The sequence below is a fragment of the Staurois parvus genome, unplaced genomic scaffold (assembly GCF_062004578.1).
Source record: "Staurois parvus isolate SC_StPar_1 unplaced genomic scaffold, SC_StPar_1.0 ptg001830l, whole genome shotgun sequence".
Lineage (NCBI taxonomy): Eukaryota > Metazoa > Chordata > Amphibia > Anura > Ranidae > Staurois > Staurois parvus.
Window position 1 is genome coordinate 1,430,038 of NW_028319626.1, and position 18,673 is coordinate 1,448,710.

At 44.3% G+C, this 18,673-nt stretch overlaps 1 protein-coding gene across 1 annotated transcript in view; it reads left to right on the forward strand.

Annotated features, from left to right (window-relative positions):
• Nucleotides 1-16,675: 16,675 nt before the first annotated feature.
• ZBTB7C (zinc finger and BTB domain containing 7C) overlaps nt 16,676-18,673 on the forward strand; it is a 299,891-nt gene continuing 297,893 nt past the window's right edge. Inside the window, exon 1 of the mRNA XM_089664085.1 lies at nt 16,676-17,106. The gene's annotated coding sequence lies outside the window, so the exon portion shown is untranslated. The remainder of the gene's footprint in view (nt 17,107-18,673) is intronic.

The window sequence follows — 18,673 nt, forward strand, 5'->3', positions numbered from 1 at the left end:
AGGAAACCTGAGTACCCGGAGGAAACCCACACAGGCACAGGGAGACCATGTAAACTCTAGGCAGGTGGTGCCGTGGTTGGGATTCGAAACCCTAGTACTGCCGGCTGGAAGTGCTATCCATTTAGCTACTGTGCTGCCCATGTATGACATAATTTTTGCCTAGGCTAGAAACCAGGAACCAACTGAGAAATCCCGTCCCCCTTCCTGAAGCCTCAGAGGATGTATGACATTATTTTTGGCAAGGCTGGAAACCAGGAAGTAACTAAAGAAATGTTAAAAAAAAAAAGTTATGAAAAATAAATATAATGTATTTTCCTGTCTAAAAATAGTGTAGCCCCCTGCCTGGTTCTAAACTTTGGCTACTATGCAATGTAGTTCTTAGCTGGGCTGTAGGCAGCTCAGACTGATTGCATAGTTGTATCTGGCCTTTCCCTAAGCTCAGCTAGGTTGTGCATTTCTCACCGTTGCCAGTAGGTGCCACTGATATCACAGGTCATAGTATGAGATTGTACAACAAGACTGAGTTATGAATATTTATATTTCTTCCAGACAGCCCAGTAGGAGGTTCATGATCACTGGTGCATGCCGGGAGAGGATATAAATATTTGGGACAGGCCATGTGCTAACTCTCTTGCTGAGGCTTGAGGATGTACTGCCAGAGGGAGCTCTGTGCTTAGACCCAGAAGCTTATCTGGGACTTAAAAAAATATATATATAAAACTTTTCTCTTTTACAGAACCACAAAAGTGTCCAAAATATCAAAACAATCCCCACTAGTGTAAACAATTGTTCAGCAAAGTCTCTTTTTTCTTCTTTCAACGACAAATCTCTTTCTCAACACCCGCAAATTCTGATGACAATATACCTCAAAAGAAAAAAACTCAACATAGTGTCATACCTTTTAAATAATAGATACACACGTGCCACTTACTGTGCAACATGCAATACTGTGAGAAAAAAAAAATATATATATATAAATGTGTTAATCTATATGCGAATATCTACATACACGCATATATTTTATATATTTCTCTGTGTAACCGAATTCCTAATAAGTGAAACACTCACACATCGTGTCCACTATAAAATCTGTGAAAACAACTCAAAGTATATCACTGCAAATTTGTATCACCACACTCTGTATTCATCAGTGATCACCTTAAACCCTACACACACCCAAAACCACCACTCTCCAACTCGTGTGCTGATGGATAATTACCCTATATATAAAATGACAGGGCATAACACAAATCTGGGTTGACTTCCTATCAGTAGAGTTCCATCCAGTGTTAAAGTTTTTCTTCCATTATCCTCATAAGAAAATCCGCAATTAAATATGGTAGATTCAATAAAATATCATCCTTTATTTGATAACTTACATTAAAGTTTGGATAAAGCAGCTCCTCCTCATAGAGATACAAATGCAGACAGACTAGGGAACACTGGCCACATGTTCCCACTTCCAAGATGGCCGCGATCGCACTTCCGGTCAACGTCGATGCGTCTGACATCACGTGTCACTGGCGCGTTTCGTCACTTCCTATGACTTTTTCAAGAGGGCCAGTGATGCACCAAATGAACAATCAAAAGTAGAGTAGCCAAGTCTCCATCTCCTACCCACGGTGAACCAAGGAAAGGGATTCTTGCTAGAGGACAAGCTCATAGACCGAGCCCGGAGAAAGTATCATATAGCGTAGTATGTTTTATTAAAAAGATAGCAACCATGTGGTGCATAAAATCATCAATGGATAAAAAGCACTTACAAAGATGACCACCCGACCAGCACGTGGACGCAATTCCATAATGTCAGCACGCAGGATCCTCCCTGACACGTTTCGTGCTCATGCACGTTCTCAAAGGGATCCACCTATTCGTTTATATGTACCACCAGAGCCCTGCCAGGCTGTTTCGAGTTGTTGGTTATTTTTTGTTACTGTTACTGTACTTTTGTTGTAAGGGCTCATGTACACTGCAGATGATAAACTCACGTTTAGGAGCTTTTCTGCGTTTTTTTCAGCAGCCCCTGAACTCTCCCTAATGTTTTCCTATGTGTCCATGTACACATCGTCGTTTACAGGCAGTTGAGTTTACAGTCGTTTTTTTTTAACGCACCAAACTTGCGTTCAGGAGTAGATTTTATCAGCATTTCAAACGCCAAACGCTTGTAAATGCATGTAAACGTGGCTAACCGCATTTATAAGCGTTTGCGTTTAGAAGCGGTTTTTAACTGTTCCATATCCAGATGCTGTCCAGAGCCTTTTTTCATCATCAGTTTTCCATGTATTCAAATGGACCCGGCACACCAGCGCAGTCAGTTCCAGGTTTTGCGTGAAGAAAAAAAAGGTAGAACGTGCCGCATTATGCTCATGATTGGATCCATAGTGAATACAACCAGAAAAGACAGGTCATCTCAACACATACTGCTCTCTCTGCGTCTGCTCTCTCTATATCTCTCAAAATGTCTGAAATAGTTAATTTTTTTACTGTTTTTCAGTGCATTCTGGGCATTTTGGAAGATCTCCTGATGTTATCTTTAAAAAACGCTTCTAAACGCAAACGCGGTATGCAAACGTGGCTAAAAAGACTTTTTTTAACCTACATTTCCCAGCAGTCAGTTTCCATCGTTCCGAAGAGTTTTCCATACGTCCCTTGTACATGAACCCTAAGTGTTAAAATCGATAAAAAGAAATTTATTAAAAAAATGTTTTTGTTCTAATTTTATTAAGTTATGTTTTACATTTGGGGACTGATACTTTTTTGGGGAGTCCTATTTATCGCTCAGTAAGGGCGGTATGTCTGTTCTCTATTCCTAATTCTGTGAAATGTTCTGCCCGGATGTTGGTCTTCTCCATCGAGGTGTCCAGTAATATCTGTCAGCACATTGTAACACCCGCGTTCATGCAGATGTCTGATCTGTCATCTCCATCTGACACTTCATTACGTTTCTATTATGGCGGGAGGGATTAAAGATTGTAAGCCTTTTCAGAGACGAAAGGTGAGTAGTTTAGCACTTCAGCCTTGCGGCTCTAAGTCCTGCGTTCATCTCTCTAGGGAACTACGTGGATCACATTTTTAGGATTTCTATTTCTTGTCAGGTAGGAATCCAACAATCAGGACTAACATATCAGTTAAACAAACTGTATATAAACCCTAAGGCTAAAGCTGGTCATACAGGAATCATTTGTTTTTTTTCATCAGCTGGCGGGCTGATTTTAAAACAAAAAAAAAAGAAAGGATTTCCCCATCCACACAAAAAAGGGATTCCTCTGCTGCTATGGTGGCCATACTCTAGATGAAAAATCGTTAGAAAATTCATCATTTGGACAGTTCATTCGTTATTCATTCAGTTATTGGGCGCAGATAGAAAATAATTTTTTTACTTTTTTGAGCCAAAAAATTGAAATGTTGGAAAATTTCTGCCGAACAGATGATGAATTGAAAAGTTAAAGTGGTTCTAAAGGCTGATCGTGTTTTTACCTTCATGTATTCTATGCATGCAGGTAAAAAAGCTTCTGTGTGCAGTGGCCCCCCCAGTCCCCCCAAATCCTTACCTGAGCCCCCTCTGATCCAGCGACGTTCTCGACAGCCTGTGCTGTCAAGGGACTCTTCCTCCTCATTGGCTGAGACAGCAGCGGGAGCACATTGCTGTCAATCACAGCCAGTGAGCCAATGAGGAGAGAGTGTGGGGATGGGGCCTAGCCATGGATCTATGTGTCCTATTAATGCATAGAGCTGCAACTTGGGGATGAGGATGCAGCACATTGCTGTCAATCACAGCCAGTGAGCCAATGAGGAGAGAGTGGGGGGATGGGGCCTAGCCATGGATCTATATGTCCTATTAATGCATAGAGCTGCAACTCGGGGATGAGGATGCAGTGGTGCCCCCAGGGCGAGCGGCTTTCCCTGGGGGCACTGCTCAAGAGGGAAGAGCCAGGAGCGCGGGCGAGGGACCCAACAAGAAGAGGAAAAACTACTGCACAGAGAAGGTAAGTATAACATGTTTGTTATTTAAAAAAACCCAAAGCTTTAGATCAGGGGTGTCAAACTCCATTTCACCATGGGCCGTATCAGCATTATGGTTGCCTTCAAAGGGCCAGTTGTATTTGGAGGACTAGATGTCCAGAGCACCCCACCCCCTATTACATCAGATGTCAAGGATCCCACACCCTCCCTATCATCACTGTGCACAACCTTTGGGAGCAGAGCTGGAAAGCAGAAAGTGCAGGGTCTGGAGGAGGACCAGAGGAGGAGTGGAGTCAGTTACCAGAGTCTGCTGAATGCTGAGACCAGGGGAGGCAGAGATGAGGGGGTGCTGTAGCTGCACTGAGAGGTGCAGGATTTGGCAGAGAAGTTCTATTCTCTCTGCTGCCGACTGCTGAGACAAGGTGGGGGCCGAGACGAGGGGAGTGGGGGTACCGTAGCTGCAGGAGTGATGCAAGGACCACATGAAATGGCCTGGAGGGCTGAATTTGGCCTGCGGGCCTTGTGTTTGACACCTGTGCTTTAGTCTCATTTTAAAGTGTTTCTCGCCTGTTAAAAATCAAACTGTTCGTACTGCACATATGTGACAAAACAAACAAAAACTGATTACTTTATGTCCATTGAGCGATTTATCATTTGAACTTCAGTCATTAAATGATGGCAATATCATTTGCTCTCAAGACTGAGTGTTTGTTATTTGAAAACGTTTTTTGACTAGTGTATGGCCAGCATTAGAATACACTGAGCAGTGCTGCGGCAGGCGCTAATTGAATGAAAGTTTTCCAACAGTCCTGTTTGAGAGTCAGTCATCAGATCGACTTCTGTTGCGCAAGAATGACCATAGATGGATCAAAAATCGGCCAGTCCCTGCTGAACTGGCCAAATTTCGATCCATCAATGGCCAAGTTAAAGACGATCTGGAGTCGGTTTGCAAAAAATTACAGTACTTCTAAAGGCTGAAGGTTTTTTATCTTCATGCATTCTATGTGCGAAGGTAAAAACCTTCCGTGTGCAGCCCCCCCAATACTTACCTGAGCCCGATCTTGTTCCAGAGATGTGCATAGTAGCCTTGGCTGTCCCAGGTCTCTCTCTCCTCATTGGCTGAGACACAGCAGCATTGACTATCACTATTGTCAATCACAGCCAGTGAGGATGGAGCGTGGGGTAGGGCTGAGCTGCGCTCTGTGTGTCTTATACAAGTGTACAATCCAAACGCACACGTTCCATCGTTAAAAATGGCTGTGTGTATAAGTGGGTGCTGCAGCAACCGTCGGCTGGAACCGAAGAGAATCAGCAAAGGAGAATGCCACCAGCACACCGAGGATCACCATATTGGTGATCCTCAATGTGCTGGTGACATTCTCCCTTGCTGTGTGTCTTATAGTCGCACAGAGGTGGCTCAGGAGCGAGCACACAGGAGTGCTCGCAGTGTAAGGAGCTTGCTATGGGGGCACTCAGCAGGGGGGAGGGACCAGGACCACCGGCAGGGGACCTAAGAAGAGGAAGTTCGGGGCTGTTCTGTGCAAAACCACTGCACACAGCAGGTAAGTATGGACATAAAAAAATATATATATATATATATATAAACCTGCACTAATAAAAACCCCAATAAATAATCAAAAATCAAAAAATGAGTTGTGAAACATATAGCAGCTGAACACAAAAACCCTGATACTAGAAAATCCACAATAATACATAAAAGTGCAGTGCTTAACAAAGTGACAAATAATCATAAAGAAACAGTGAAAAGTGAATCAAAAATTATTATTTACCTTTTTGGATTCGTACATCAGTATTACAGCGCTGCACTATATTATTTATTATTTATGCTATGAGGTCCAGTGATTCCTTGGAGTGTTCCAGCAGCTGATTTTATGAGCGCTCGCTTTACCCATCCCACAATCAAAAATTATAGCCCATCCAAAAATGAAAGAAAAGTCCCAGAGGCTGTGATGAAGCAAAAGAAATCCAAGGACAGTTGTCTTGTCACCCACCACTACTACAGAAGGCTTAGCAGAAAGGCATGACCCCCTGTTAGGAGTGGTCAATCCCGCTTTGTTAAACAATCCAGAAAGCCAGACACTCGATTCCTCCTCCAGATCTCCAAAAGAGCAGATAAGGATCTTCCACAATGGACCTTAATTGGGGTAGCTAAACCACTCAGGATGAGGCTTGGACTCGCAGTGGGAAACATGGAAAGAAAGAGCGCTCCACATAGTGTAAAACCATAATCACAACATTTATTTAGTCCATCTTCCACCCAACTCCAACACTACTACTGCAACTCAGGCTCTCCCATATTTAAGGGTTGCTCTTGGCCACTATGCTGGCCTCCTGCCTGGGGATTGGCCAAGTTCCCTTAAACATGCAAATCTAGGCTTCCTTCCCTCCTCCGCCCCTCTTCTAGAAAGTTCCTCCAGTTTTTGGAAGGATGGGAGGGCTTCAGAAGCCCTGACCTGTAGAGCCTCCCAGCCTTACCTGAGGTGACCTCTCTACCTCATTCCCAGGCTGACTGATCCTAGGCTTCTAGCAAGGCTCTGACTCAGAAAAATAACAAATCCTATCTAGCTAAACCTAGAAGGTGCTACATGAGTTTAGGGGTATGTTCAGGTTACAGTAAGGGTTGACTTTGGATGGTTCTTCCAGATAAAAGCTGAGGTTTCTTCTGCCATTATTTTGCCTTCCCTGGTCCCCTCACCTTCTCCCCATCAACATGCTGTTGAAATTAAAAAACCTTTCTGTTTTTATTATATACCTTATTCTAGTCCTAACAATGTCATTACAAGGTCTCTGTGTTTCCCTGTGCAATGCAGGTAGATCATGGCTGGTAGGAGGGGCTGGCAGGATTCTGTACATAGCTTCCTGAAAACATCACCCTACCTCAGTACTCTTCGAGCCTCAGTCCTGATGCAAGCAGTGGGCTGGCTCTTGGGAGGAGTTATGCAAATATCAAAATGCCATGATGGGTGGATGTCAGTATGGAGGAGTGGGCATTCCTAGGTAAGCTGTATTTGCATGTAGACCGCCCTAGGTAATGGCCACTTGCTGAACCTCCATGATTGAAAGAACTGAAATGCCATTTATTCTTAATGGTATCCCCAAGCTTTTGCTGAAAGCATGTGCATTCTGGTCTACCAAAATGCATGGTACCGCAGTAACATGTGGTTTGGTGCAGCACAGGGGCGGACTGACCATTTAGGCACTCGGGCACTGCCCGAGGGCCCTGGGTCAGTAGGGGGCCCCATGAGATGCCCCTGGTACCTTTTATAGGCTTTTTTGGGTGTGCTTTAAGTGTAGGCGAGGACACAGGGGCCCTATGATTTCCTATTGCCCGGGGGCCCCATGAGTTGTCAGCCCGCCCCTGGTGCAGCATCATTTTAGCAACCAAGCCTGCACTATTTTTTGACCGTTTCATGTGCATTGAACATTTCATGGTTGCCCTAAATGTGACGCACAGGAACGCGCAAAAACCAACAGGCTGCATTTACACCTTAGTGTTTCGTGAATGCGTGCAAAAGAGCTTTGCACTTGTGGTGCCATGCATTGCAATGGCACACCAAATGCGGCAAGCTGATGTGCGTTTTCACATAAGATCAGGTTCCCAGAAAGGTACATGAGTCACTTTGGTGCATACAGTGCCTTTTAAAAATATTCATACCGCTTGAAATTTTCCACGTTTTGTCATGTTACAACCAAAAAACGTCAATGTCTTTTATTGGGATTTGATGTGATAGACCAGTGGTGGGCAACCTTTTTTTTCAACTGAGCCAAATCTCGCCAAAACCACGATTGAAATTTATTTTGAGAGCCACATTTTTAAAACTGAAAATACATAGGATGGTACACTGTTTTTAGTTTCAATAAGTTTTTATAGTAAATTCATCCCCCATATAGTAATTCATCCCCCATAGTATTTCATCCCCCATAGTAATTCATCCCCCATAGTAATTCATCCCCCATATAGTAATTCATCCCCCATATAGTAATTCATCCCCCATAGTAATTCATCCCCCATATAGTAATTCATCCCCCATAGTAATTCATCCCCCATAGTAATTCATCCCCCATATAGTAATTCATCCCCCATATAGTAATTCATCCCCCATAGTAATTCATCCCCCATATAGTAATTCATCCCCCATAGTAATTCATCCCCCATAGTAATTCATCCCCCATAGTAATTCATCCCCCATATAGTAATTCATCCCCCATATAGTAATTCATCCCCCATAGTAATTCATCCCCCATATAGTAATTCATCCCCCATAGTAATTCATCCCTCATATAGTAGTAGTAAGTAAGTAGCAAGTAGTAAGCCAAGTCCCCCCTGTGTCAATTCACTTACCTTTGCTCCGCGCGTTCTTCTCGCCTTGTTCCCGCGCCGTTCTGGTCTTCAGGGCGAACTGTGAGAGGAGCCTAGCTCCTTCCACATTCGTCACGCTGCCCTGCCTACACACATCCTAACAGCCAATCACTGGCTATCAGGATGTGAGTGGCAGCGAGACTGGCCAGTCATTGCATTTGAGCGCGCTGCCCTGGCTGTTTTATTTTTGGAGCACGCTCCGCGGGCCGGATTAAAAGGTCCGCCGGGCCGTAGTTTGCCCATTGCTGGGCTAGCTGCAGAGTCCTGACTTTTGGGACGGCCGCCTGAGAGGAGGGAGGGGAACGGGCGCCCGGCACACAGAAGAGCCGCATTAAAGTGTGTAAAGAGCCGCATGTGGCTCGCGAGCCGCGGCTTGCCGACCACTGTGATAGACCAACACAAAGTGGCACATAATTGTGAAGTGGAAGGTAAATGAGAAATGGTTTTCAAAATTTATTACAAACACATATATGAAAAGTGTGTCATGCATTTGTATTTAGCCCCCTTTACTCTGATACCCCTAACTAAAATCTAGTGGAACCAATTACCTTCAGAAGTCACCTAATTAGTAAATCGAGTCCACCTGTGTGTAATTTAATCTCAGTATAAATACTGCTGTTCTGTGAAGCCCCAGAGGTCTGTTAGAGAACATTAGTGAACAAGCAGCATCATGAAGGCCAAGGAACACGCTAGACAGGTCAGGGATAAAGTTGTGGAGAAGTTTAACCACATCCCTACCACGCTATAGCCGAATGATGGCTACAGCGTGGCTGTCCAGTTCTTGGAGGGCGTCATATGACGTCCTCCCAGAACGCACCCTTCCGTGCACCCCCAGCGGCATGTGCCCAGCGATCTCCATGACTGCTGTGTACTACGGACACAGCTGATCACATGATGAGGTAAAAGGCAAATCACAGCAGCCTTTTACCATGTGATCAGCCGTGTCCATTGACACAGCAGATCACCAAGTAAATACAGTTGCCGGTTTCAGCGCAATCAACACATACAGTTGTTTGTCGCACGTAGCATAGCCAATTGAAATGAATGGTCTTCCTTATGCATGTAGTGCAGAAATGCGCAAAAAATGTGCTAAAAACACGTGTTCACAAGTAGGGGCGGACTGACCATTTGGCACTGCCCAAGGGCCCGGGGTCAGTAGGGGGCCCCATGAGATGCTCCTGATACCTTTTTCATAGGCTTTTTTGAGTTTGGGCAAGGACACAGGGGCCCCATGATCCCCTATTGCCCGGGGGCCCCATGAGTTGTCAGTCCGCCTCTGTTTACAAGATATTAGTTGTGAACCTAGCTTTAGGCTTTAAGGTGGATCTTCCCATTAGGAGATGCGCATTTTCACTTCACAAATGTGCGATTAAAAAAACATATGAAGCTCATCGCCCAAAAAGGTGCATGAGCAAGTTCGGCATGCTCGTCGGATGTAGGACAGCCAATTTAAATGAATGGTCTGCCCTATGTGAGTTGTGCGAAAACACGTGAAAAGTGTGCAAAAAATGCTCAGTCACAAAATGTTCGGTGTGAGCCTTGCCTAAGGCTTTAAGGCGGATCTCTCCATTAGCAGACATGCATTTTCACACGACGAACACGTGGTTTAAAAAATGCGCAAAGCTCAAAGGTACATGAGCTATGTTGGTGTGTTTGTCACACCATTGAAATGAATGGGCTGCCCTCTGCGTGCAGTGCGAAAATATGCAATTAATGCAAGCAACAATGCACATTCACAAGATGTTTACATCTGAACCTAGCCTTAGGTATTAACCATTAGCTGCCCGGCCTATAGCCGTTTGGCGGCCGCAAAAATGCTTCACCTTTCCGGGTGCACGCCATTTGACGTGCTCCCGCACATGCGCAGTTCGCGCGGTTGCAGAGCCGCGCAGCGGCGCGATCTGTCACCGGCCATGTAACTCGGACACGGCCGATGACAGATCTGAGTACCGGCCCCCATTGCCGGTACCATGTGACCTGCTGTGACCAATCACAGCAGGTCACATGACAGTTGTATACAATGGATGGCTTCATTCATGCCATCCATTGTATACTAGTGCCTAGCTGTGAATGGTCACAGCTAATCACATGCACATGTCATGTGATTAGCTGTGGCCAAATCACAGCTAAGCACAAAAAAAAAAAACAAAAAAAAAAAAACCTGAATGAATCGATTTCATTCTGGTAAATGCTTGCTTATAGCAAAGTAATTCTTTGCTATAAGCAAATTGTGTAAAAAAAAAAAAAAATACTGATCACTTCCCCAAAGTAGTATAATGTTACTATGGTAACATTGTACTACTTTGGTCATAGTACAATATGAAAAAAAAATCTTAAAAAAATATAAAAAAAGTAATAAAAAATTAAAAATAATAAAGAAAAAAAAAAAAATAGATATATTTTTTTTCATACTGTCACCAGTCAGTGTCCCCGTTCACCGCCATGCCAGTTATATGATGACGCTGTACTGCACTGGTGACAATATGTAAAAAAAAAAATAGTGAAAATAATTTTTTTAATTTTTTAATTTTCCGAAAAATTATGACAAAAAAAATACAACTTCAAAAAACGTGCCATGCCTCTTATGAAGTACGTCGGACTGCCTACTCTGCAAAAAGGGGTCATTTGGGGATATCTGTACTGTTCTGACATTTGGGGGATATCTGTACTGTTCTGACATTTGGGGGATATCTGTACTGTTCTGACATTTAGGGGATATCTGTACTGTCCTGACATTTGGGGGATATCTGTACCGTTCTGACATTTGGGGGATATCTGTACCGTTCTGACATTTGGGGGATATCTGTACTGTCCTGACATTTGGGGGATATCTGTACTGTTCTGACATTTGGAGGATATCTGTACTGTTCTGACATTTGGGGGATATCTGTACTGTTCTGACAAAAAAAATACAACTTCAAAAAACGCGCCATGCCTCTTATGAAGTACGTCGGACTGTCTACTCTGCAAAAAGGGGTCATTTGGGGATATCTGTACTGTTCTGACATTTGGGGGATATCTGTACTGTTCTGACATTTGGGGGATATCTGTACTGTCCTGACATTTGGGGGATATCTGTACTGTTCTGACATTTGGGGGATATCTGTACTGTTCTGACATTTGGGGATATCTGTACCGTTCTGACATTTGGGGGATATCTGTACTGTTCTGACATTTGGGGATATCTGTACTGTTCTGACATTTGGGGGATATCTGTACCGTCCTGACATTTGGGGGATATCTGTACTGTTCTGACATTTGGGGGATATCTGTACTGTTCTGACATTCTTGGACCTCAAGAAATTAGATTGGCTGTCAGTACTTCAGGATTGATCAATTTTCAGATCTATACCATAGTTTGTGAACTCTATAACTTTCCTACAAACTAAAAAATACATCCTAATTTGGGTTATTTTCACCAAAGACATGTAGCAGAATACATCTCGGCCTAAATTTATGAAGAACAATTATTTATTTGCAAACTTTTATAACAGAAACAAAGAAAAACGTGTCTTTTTTCTAAATTTTTGGTCTTTATTTGTTAATTTAGCAAAAAAATAAAAACCCCAGCGATGATTAAATACCACCAAAAGAAAGCTCTAGTTGTGTGAAGAAATTGTCATTCAAATTGTGAGAGCGCTGAAACCTGAAAAATAGCCTGGGCAGGAAGGTGTAAAATTGCCCGGAATTGAATTGGTTAAGGTGGATCTGCCCATTAGCAGACATATTTTTCCACGACAAACACCCAGTTAAAAAGACGTGGATGATGCTTAACGCCCAAAAAGGCACATGAGCACATCGATCTTGCATAGGGCAGCCTATTCAAATGAATGGGCTGCCCAATGCATGTAGTTTGAAAACGTGCAAAAACATGCAGGCAAATACTTGGCTTCACAAGACATTAGGTGTGAACCTAGACTTATGCCCCGTACACATGATAATAAAATCGTATGAAAAAGTTTGCGGAACCACTGATCGAACGATTTTCTCTTCATTGATGAGCAGGACGTTGTAACCGATAACGATATTGTGAACGAAAAAATCCGGTTGAACAAAAGTGAAAAATGTCGTTTTGCATACGAACTACCGATTTTCTATGTGGTGGTATGACAGTCGTACGAAAAAAATCTATCAAGCGCTATCACGCATGAGCAGAAAAAACAGAAGATGACCCGGATGTTTATGTCCAAGAAATCTTTGTAAACACGAACGAAAAATCCAAATGTTATAAGTAGATTGGCCGAATGAGATAATGAGACCAGAATTGTGCAGATTATATTTTATATATCACTATTTATGTATATAGGTCATGTAATAAACGATATTATACTTATTGCTGGTGATTGTTGTGTATATCGATCGTTCTGGCCGGAAGGGCGTGGCTACAAGGTCACACGCACACCGCATTACTTCCACTTGTACGGAAGATGTCAACACCATGTATTGCCCTACGAACGTTTTTTTTTAGATTGGTTAATGTGGGCCATGGTTTTGACCAACGAACGAACGCCTCTCGGTCGTCGGATGACCGATCGGTCGATTTTCTAATCGTGTATTCCCACCTTTAGGCTTTAAAGCAGTATTAAACCTGAAAGCAAACATTTATTATATTGCAGCTTATCAGTTCTTAGATTTTGCATTAGTTTTGTTTTTTAGGTTTTCTTATTTTTTTCATCTGGTGATCCAGCCAGTAATTCTACTGTTTTTCAAAAGTACAAGCTCTCTTGCAGATGTATCAGTTTACAGGGATGACGCAAACCATTTGCCACTGACAGAGGTGCTTACAATGATCAGCTTTTATTTATTTATGTAAAACATTTATCCCAAAAGGAAAAAGAACAGTTGCTGTAACTGATTGTAAAGTGTTAGCTGGAGTTTGGCTTCAGTTTGTCAGAGTATTTAAATCTGCTAACGCATTTAACACTCCCCTCCCCCCAGACTGACAATGCTGCTGTCTGCTGTGCCCCCTGTGCTCATTCATCCAGAGTGGGGGCGCTCTAATACAGTGTTACTGGTCAGATCACCAGGTAAAAACAAAGGACAAAAGACAAAGAAAAGAAAATGAATGCAGCCACCACATCTAAGGATTGGTAAGCTGCAATCAGGGGCGGACTGACAACTCATGGGGCCCCCGGGCATTAGGGGATCATGGGGCCCCTGTGTCCTTGCCCAAACTCAAAAATGCCTATGAAAAAGATACCAGAGGCATCTCATGGGGCCCCTACTGACCCCGGGCCCTCGGGCAGTGCCCGAGTTTCCAAATGGTCAGTCCGCCCCTGGCTGCAATATCTAAAATTTTTGGTTTTGGGTTTAATACTGCTTTAGCCCGGGTTCACACTGATACGGCGTGGAATTTGCAGCGTTTTCTGTGTGAATTCCGCACCGCATCAGAATCGCACCCCATTCATGCGAACCGCTGCGGGTGTGTATGTTAAGTCAACAACAGCCCGAAAGCGGTCCGCAAATGCGGTGCGATGTACAGAATCGGATCGCATAGGTGTGAATACCCGTGTGATCCGATTGTAGTGCGGACCCAAAAATGGGTAAATGTACGGCTCCAATCGCACCGCATACAAAGCGCATGTGATTTGTACAGGAATGCGGTGCGGTTCCTGTGTGAATCACATGCAATTGATCGCACCTCACTGATGTGAACCCAGGCTTAAAGTGGTTGTAAACCCTCACCTATACCCAGTGGCGTGACTGGCCCCAGGTGATACACAGAGATCAAACAAATCCTCCTACATACGTTGTACCTGTTTATCTGCAGTCTTCCATTCAAAGTTCAGAATTTATAAAACTTGTCTGAGCTTTCAGAAAACGGGGCAGAGAGCTGAAATTACGCTAAGTGAGGAGAGCTCTGAGTGCTGATTGGAGGGAAGAGAAACAACCCCAGTGGTGTATTTAGGTTTCGGGCTGCCCTAGGCAACACAAAAATTGGCTCCCTCCCCCACAGAGACCCTGACACCGACCAACACCCCAGTCCCCCACGAAGAGAGCTTGACATTGACCAACAACACCCCAGCAACCCCACCTCCACCTGAGAGAGCCTTCCACTACCACCGCCCCCATACACTGGCAACGCTCCCCCCCCGACCCTGCAAGAGGGAAGACACTCACCTACACAGCTCCGAACATCCCCGGGAACAAGTCAGGCTCTACATACGCCATCAAGCAGCCCGCAAACCTTTCTCAGATCCCACCTGGTCCCCATGCTGCATGTGTCCCTTCTTCCATTCCTTTCTTTGGGGACGGCGCTGCCCCCCTGAACGATACTGCTGCCCCCTGAAAAATGTTGCCCTAGGCAAATGCCTTGTTTGCCTTGTGGTAAATACGTCCCTGCACACCCCCCTTCACAGGAAAAAATCTGAGGCTGTCAATCAGCTGGAGGTTCCTCCCCTGTCATCATTCTTCTGTTAGTGTCAGGAAAACTTCTCAGAAACAATTAATGCAGAACAAAGCAGCAGAAAGGAAACTTAGTGCTCTGAACTGAGACAAGTACACACTATAGAGGGATATGCTTTGTTCATATTTCATGTCTGAGCTTTGCAACCACGTTAAAGCGGAGTTCCACTCACCCTGTCAAAAAATAAAAGTCAGCAGCTACAAAAACTGTAAAAAAACAAAAACAGCCACTTACCTGTCCCTTGGTCCCGCTGTGTGTCCCCTGCAGCCCATTTCACCGGTCATCCTGTATTCCAGGTGCCGGCATCTTCAGTGTGGGCACCCGGCTTTGACAGCTTGCGGCTTCACAAACGGGTGCCCACTGCACATGCGCGAGTAGCGCTGCGCTTCATGAATGGTCCTGTAGTCTTCTGGGACCTGTCACGTGTCCCAAAAGACTACAGGGGGGAGGACACCTTCCACTAGGCGATCAGACCGGAAGTGGGAGCGGGTACCTGTCAAATTTGGGTACCCACTCCCCGCCCCCCAAAGCTTCCAATCCTTAATGGGGAGCGAGGGAGCAGTCCTTAAAGTGGAACTTCCCCTTTTGGGTGGAGCTCCGCTTTAAGGTGGGTCGCCCCATTAGTAACACAGATAGCAATAAAATCCTGACTGAGGGTCCAACCCTTTTACATTCCACCTGAAACTGCATGAAGTATGGGCAGCACAGTGGCTAAATGGTTAGCACTTCCACCTGGCAGTACTAGGGTCGTTGGTTTGAATCCCAGCCACTAGCACCTCCTGCCTGGAGTTTGCATGTTCTCACTGTTCCTGCATGGGTGTCCTCTGGTTTCCTCACACTCTCCAAAGACATGCTGGTAGGTTCATTGGATCCTGTCTAAACTGGCCCTTGTATATGAATGTAACTTAGGGACCTTAGATTGTACACCCCTTGAGGGTTACATTCATATACAAGGGCCAATTTAGACAGGATGCAATGAACCTACCAGCATGTCTTTGGAGTTTGGGAGGAAACCTGAGGACACCCATGCAGGAACAGGGAGAACATACAAACTCCAGGCAGGAGGTGCGTGGCTGGGATTTGAACCAACGACCCTAGTACTGCCAGGTGGAAGTGCTAACCATTTAGCCACTGTGCTGCCCATACTTCATGCAGTTTCAGGTGGAATGTAAAAGGAATGTACATTCTCATCAGTTAGGGACTGATGTGAATGTACAATATATATGTAAAGCGCTGTGTGAATTGACGGCGCTATATAAGTACCTGAAATAAATAAATAAGACATTTTGGCTGGAGTTCAGCTTTCAGTTGCTTCTACAAAGTCATTGGACAAGAGGTGCCAGAACATTGGCCTACAAGTGTAAATGAGCAAGCTCTTCTATTTAGGAGCGTGGAAGCAGAACCTTCCCGACGACTGCAGTATATAAACTATGCATTGCTTCTTTTAATAAGCCTGCCTGGGCTGCTTCTATAATGGGAGGAAGTTTCAGACAAGCCTGCAGCACTTGGTGTAAAATACATCTCTGCAGTGCAAAGTTTTCATTAACATCCCCACTTAAAGGGCAACCTGGGAGCCTTATGGAAGAATGATCCTATTTCTCCATCATGCTGATGGGTATCTTAATAGCCGGAGAATTAATCCCCGGCTTGCCAAAGCTGCGGAATAAAAACTCTGACTGTAAAACGGAAAAAAAAAAAAAATACATTATTTTTTTTTTGTTAGGTGATTACAGAGCGTGGGCAGAAAGAGCGTTCCAGGGAAGCAGAATATTTTTTTTTTTTTGACGTACAGGCACCTTGCGATGGGCGTACTTGGCTGGTGGGGTGACCGCGGGGTCACCTTCCCGAAGCCTCAGGGCGACCGGTGTCACATTTAATGAAAATAAGTGAGACAGACAGAAGCGGCGAAGATCTAATCAGTGGGAGTTGAAGGGGACTTGGGGGAAATAAAAGAGGAAATATAGAGGAAGCTGGTGGGAGATCGGGAGATGGGAGAGGGAGATGAGGAAGATACAAGCACATAAAAAAAAAAAATAAGTGAGACAAAAAAAAAAAAAAGATAGTAGAGCAGGGGAGGTGGAGGAGAGAGGGCAGCTGAGGGAGGGAGACATAGGGAGATGAAGCAGGAACAAGACAGACTGAGATCAGTGAGGATCAAGCCACAGCCGGGGATGTAGACAGCCAGCATCCGGGCCATTCTCAATTTCAGCTGATCACCTCTACCAGCAAGCACAAGAGGAAGCATTGAAGACATTATCCTCAGTGCATGCTGTCATTAGCAGCTGGTGGGAGCAGACTCCTCGTCCCTGCCTGCTGGAGCAGACGGCCGTTGACTGGCACAAGACAGTACAGCAAGGTGAGCTTCTTCGGCCAAGCCAATCTTGTGATGCTCATTAACCCATCTGCTGTTTTGTTTTGCTTTAGATGTAGATTATGATGAGAGCTGGCAACTTTCCATATAACCTGGCACTACCTTTCTTATACATAGTTTATAGGCTGGTGAAGCCCCCCTAACCACGGTTGAGTTGCAGGTGCCAGTATCTTCAATAAATGTGGAAGCTTTGGTTCTAAGCTACCTTTTCTATATGTAGTTCATGGGTCGGTGAAGCCCCTTTGATCTCTGCTGAGTTGCGGGTGCCAGCACCACCAAATACTGTAGAAGCTTTATTTCTAAGCTACCTTTTTCTTAAATAGTTTACGGATCGGTGAAGCCCTTGTAACCACAGTTGAGTTGCGGGTGCCAGAATCTTCAATTAATGTAGAACCTTTGGTTCTAAACTACCTTTTCCGCACATAGTGTATGGGTCGGTGAAGCCCACTTAATCGCTATTGAGTTGTGGGTACCAGCATCACCAAATACTGTAGAACCTTTGGTTCTAAGCTACCTTTTCTATATAGCTTATGGGTTAGTGAAGCCCACTTAATCACTGCTGAGCTGTGGGTGCCAACACCACCAAATACTGTGGAACATTTGGTTCTAAGCTACCTTTTTTATACATTGTTTATGAGCGAGTGAAGCCCTTTAATCAAAGTTGAGTTTTGGGTGCTGGCACCCTCAATTACCCTAGAAGCTTTGGTTCTAAGCTACCTTTGGTTCTAAGCTTTGGTTCTAAGCTACCCTTTTCCATACATAGTGTATGGGTCGGTGAAGCCCACTTAATCGCTATTGAGTTGCGGGTACCAGCATCACCAAATACTGTAGAACCTTTGGTTCTAAGCTACCTTTTCTTTATAGTTTATGGGTTAGTGAAGCCCACTTAATTATTGCTGAGTTGTGGATGCCAGCAGCACCAAATACTGTAGAACCTTTGGTTCTAAGCTACCTTTTCTATATAGTTTATAGGTTTGTTAAGTCCACTTAATTATTGCTGAGTTGTGGATGCCAGCAGCACCAAATACTGTAGAAGCTTTGGTTCTAAGCTACCTTTTCCATACTTAGATTACGAGCTGGTGAAGCCCATCTAACCACAGTTCAGTTGCGGGTGCCAGCACCATCACATACTGTAAAAGCTTTGGTTCTGATGATCTTTTATATATATAGTTTATGGGTCAGTGAAGTTCACTTAATCACTGCTGAGTTGTGGTACCAGCACGGCCAAATACTGTAAAACATATGGTTCTAAGCCACCTTTTCCATACATAGTTTATGGGTTGGTGAAACCCCCTTAATCACTGCTGAGTTGCGGGTGCCAACACCACCAAATACTGTGGAACCTTTGGTTCTAAGCTACCTTTTTTATACATTCTTTATGAGTGAGTGAAGCCCTTTAATCAAAGTTGAGTTTTGGGTGCCGGCACCCTCAATTACCCTAGAAGCTTTGGTTCTAAGCTACCTTTTCCATACATAGTTTATGGGTCGGTGAAGCTCCTTTAATTACTGTTGAGTTATGGGTGCCAGCACCACCAAATACTCTAGACCTTTG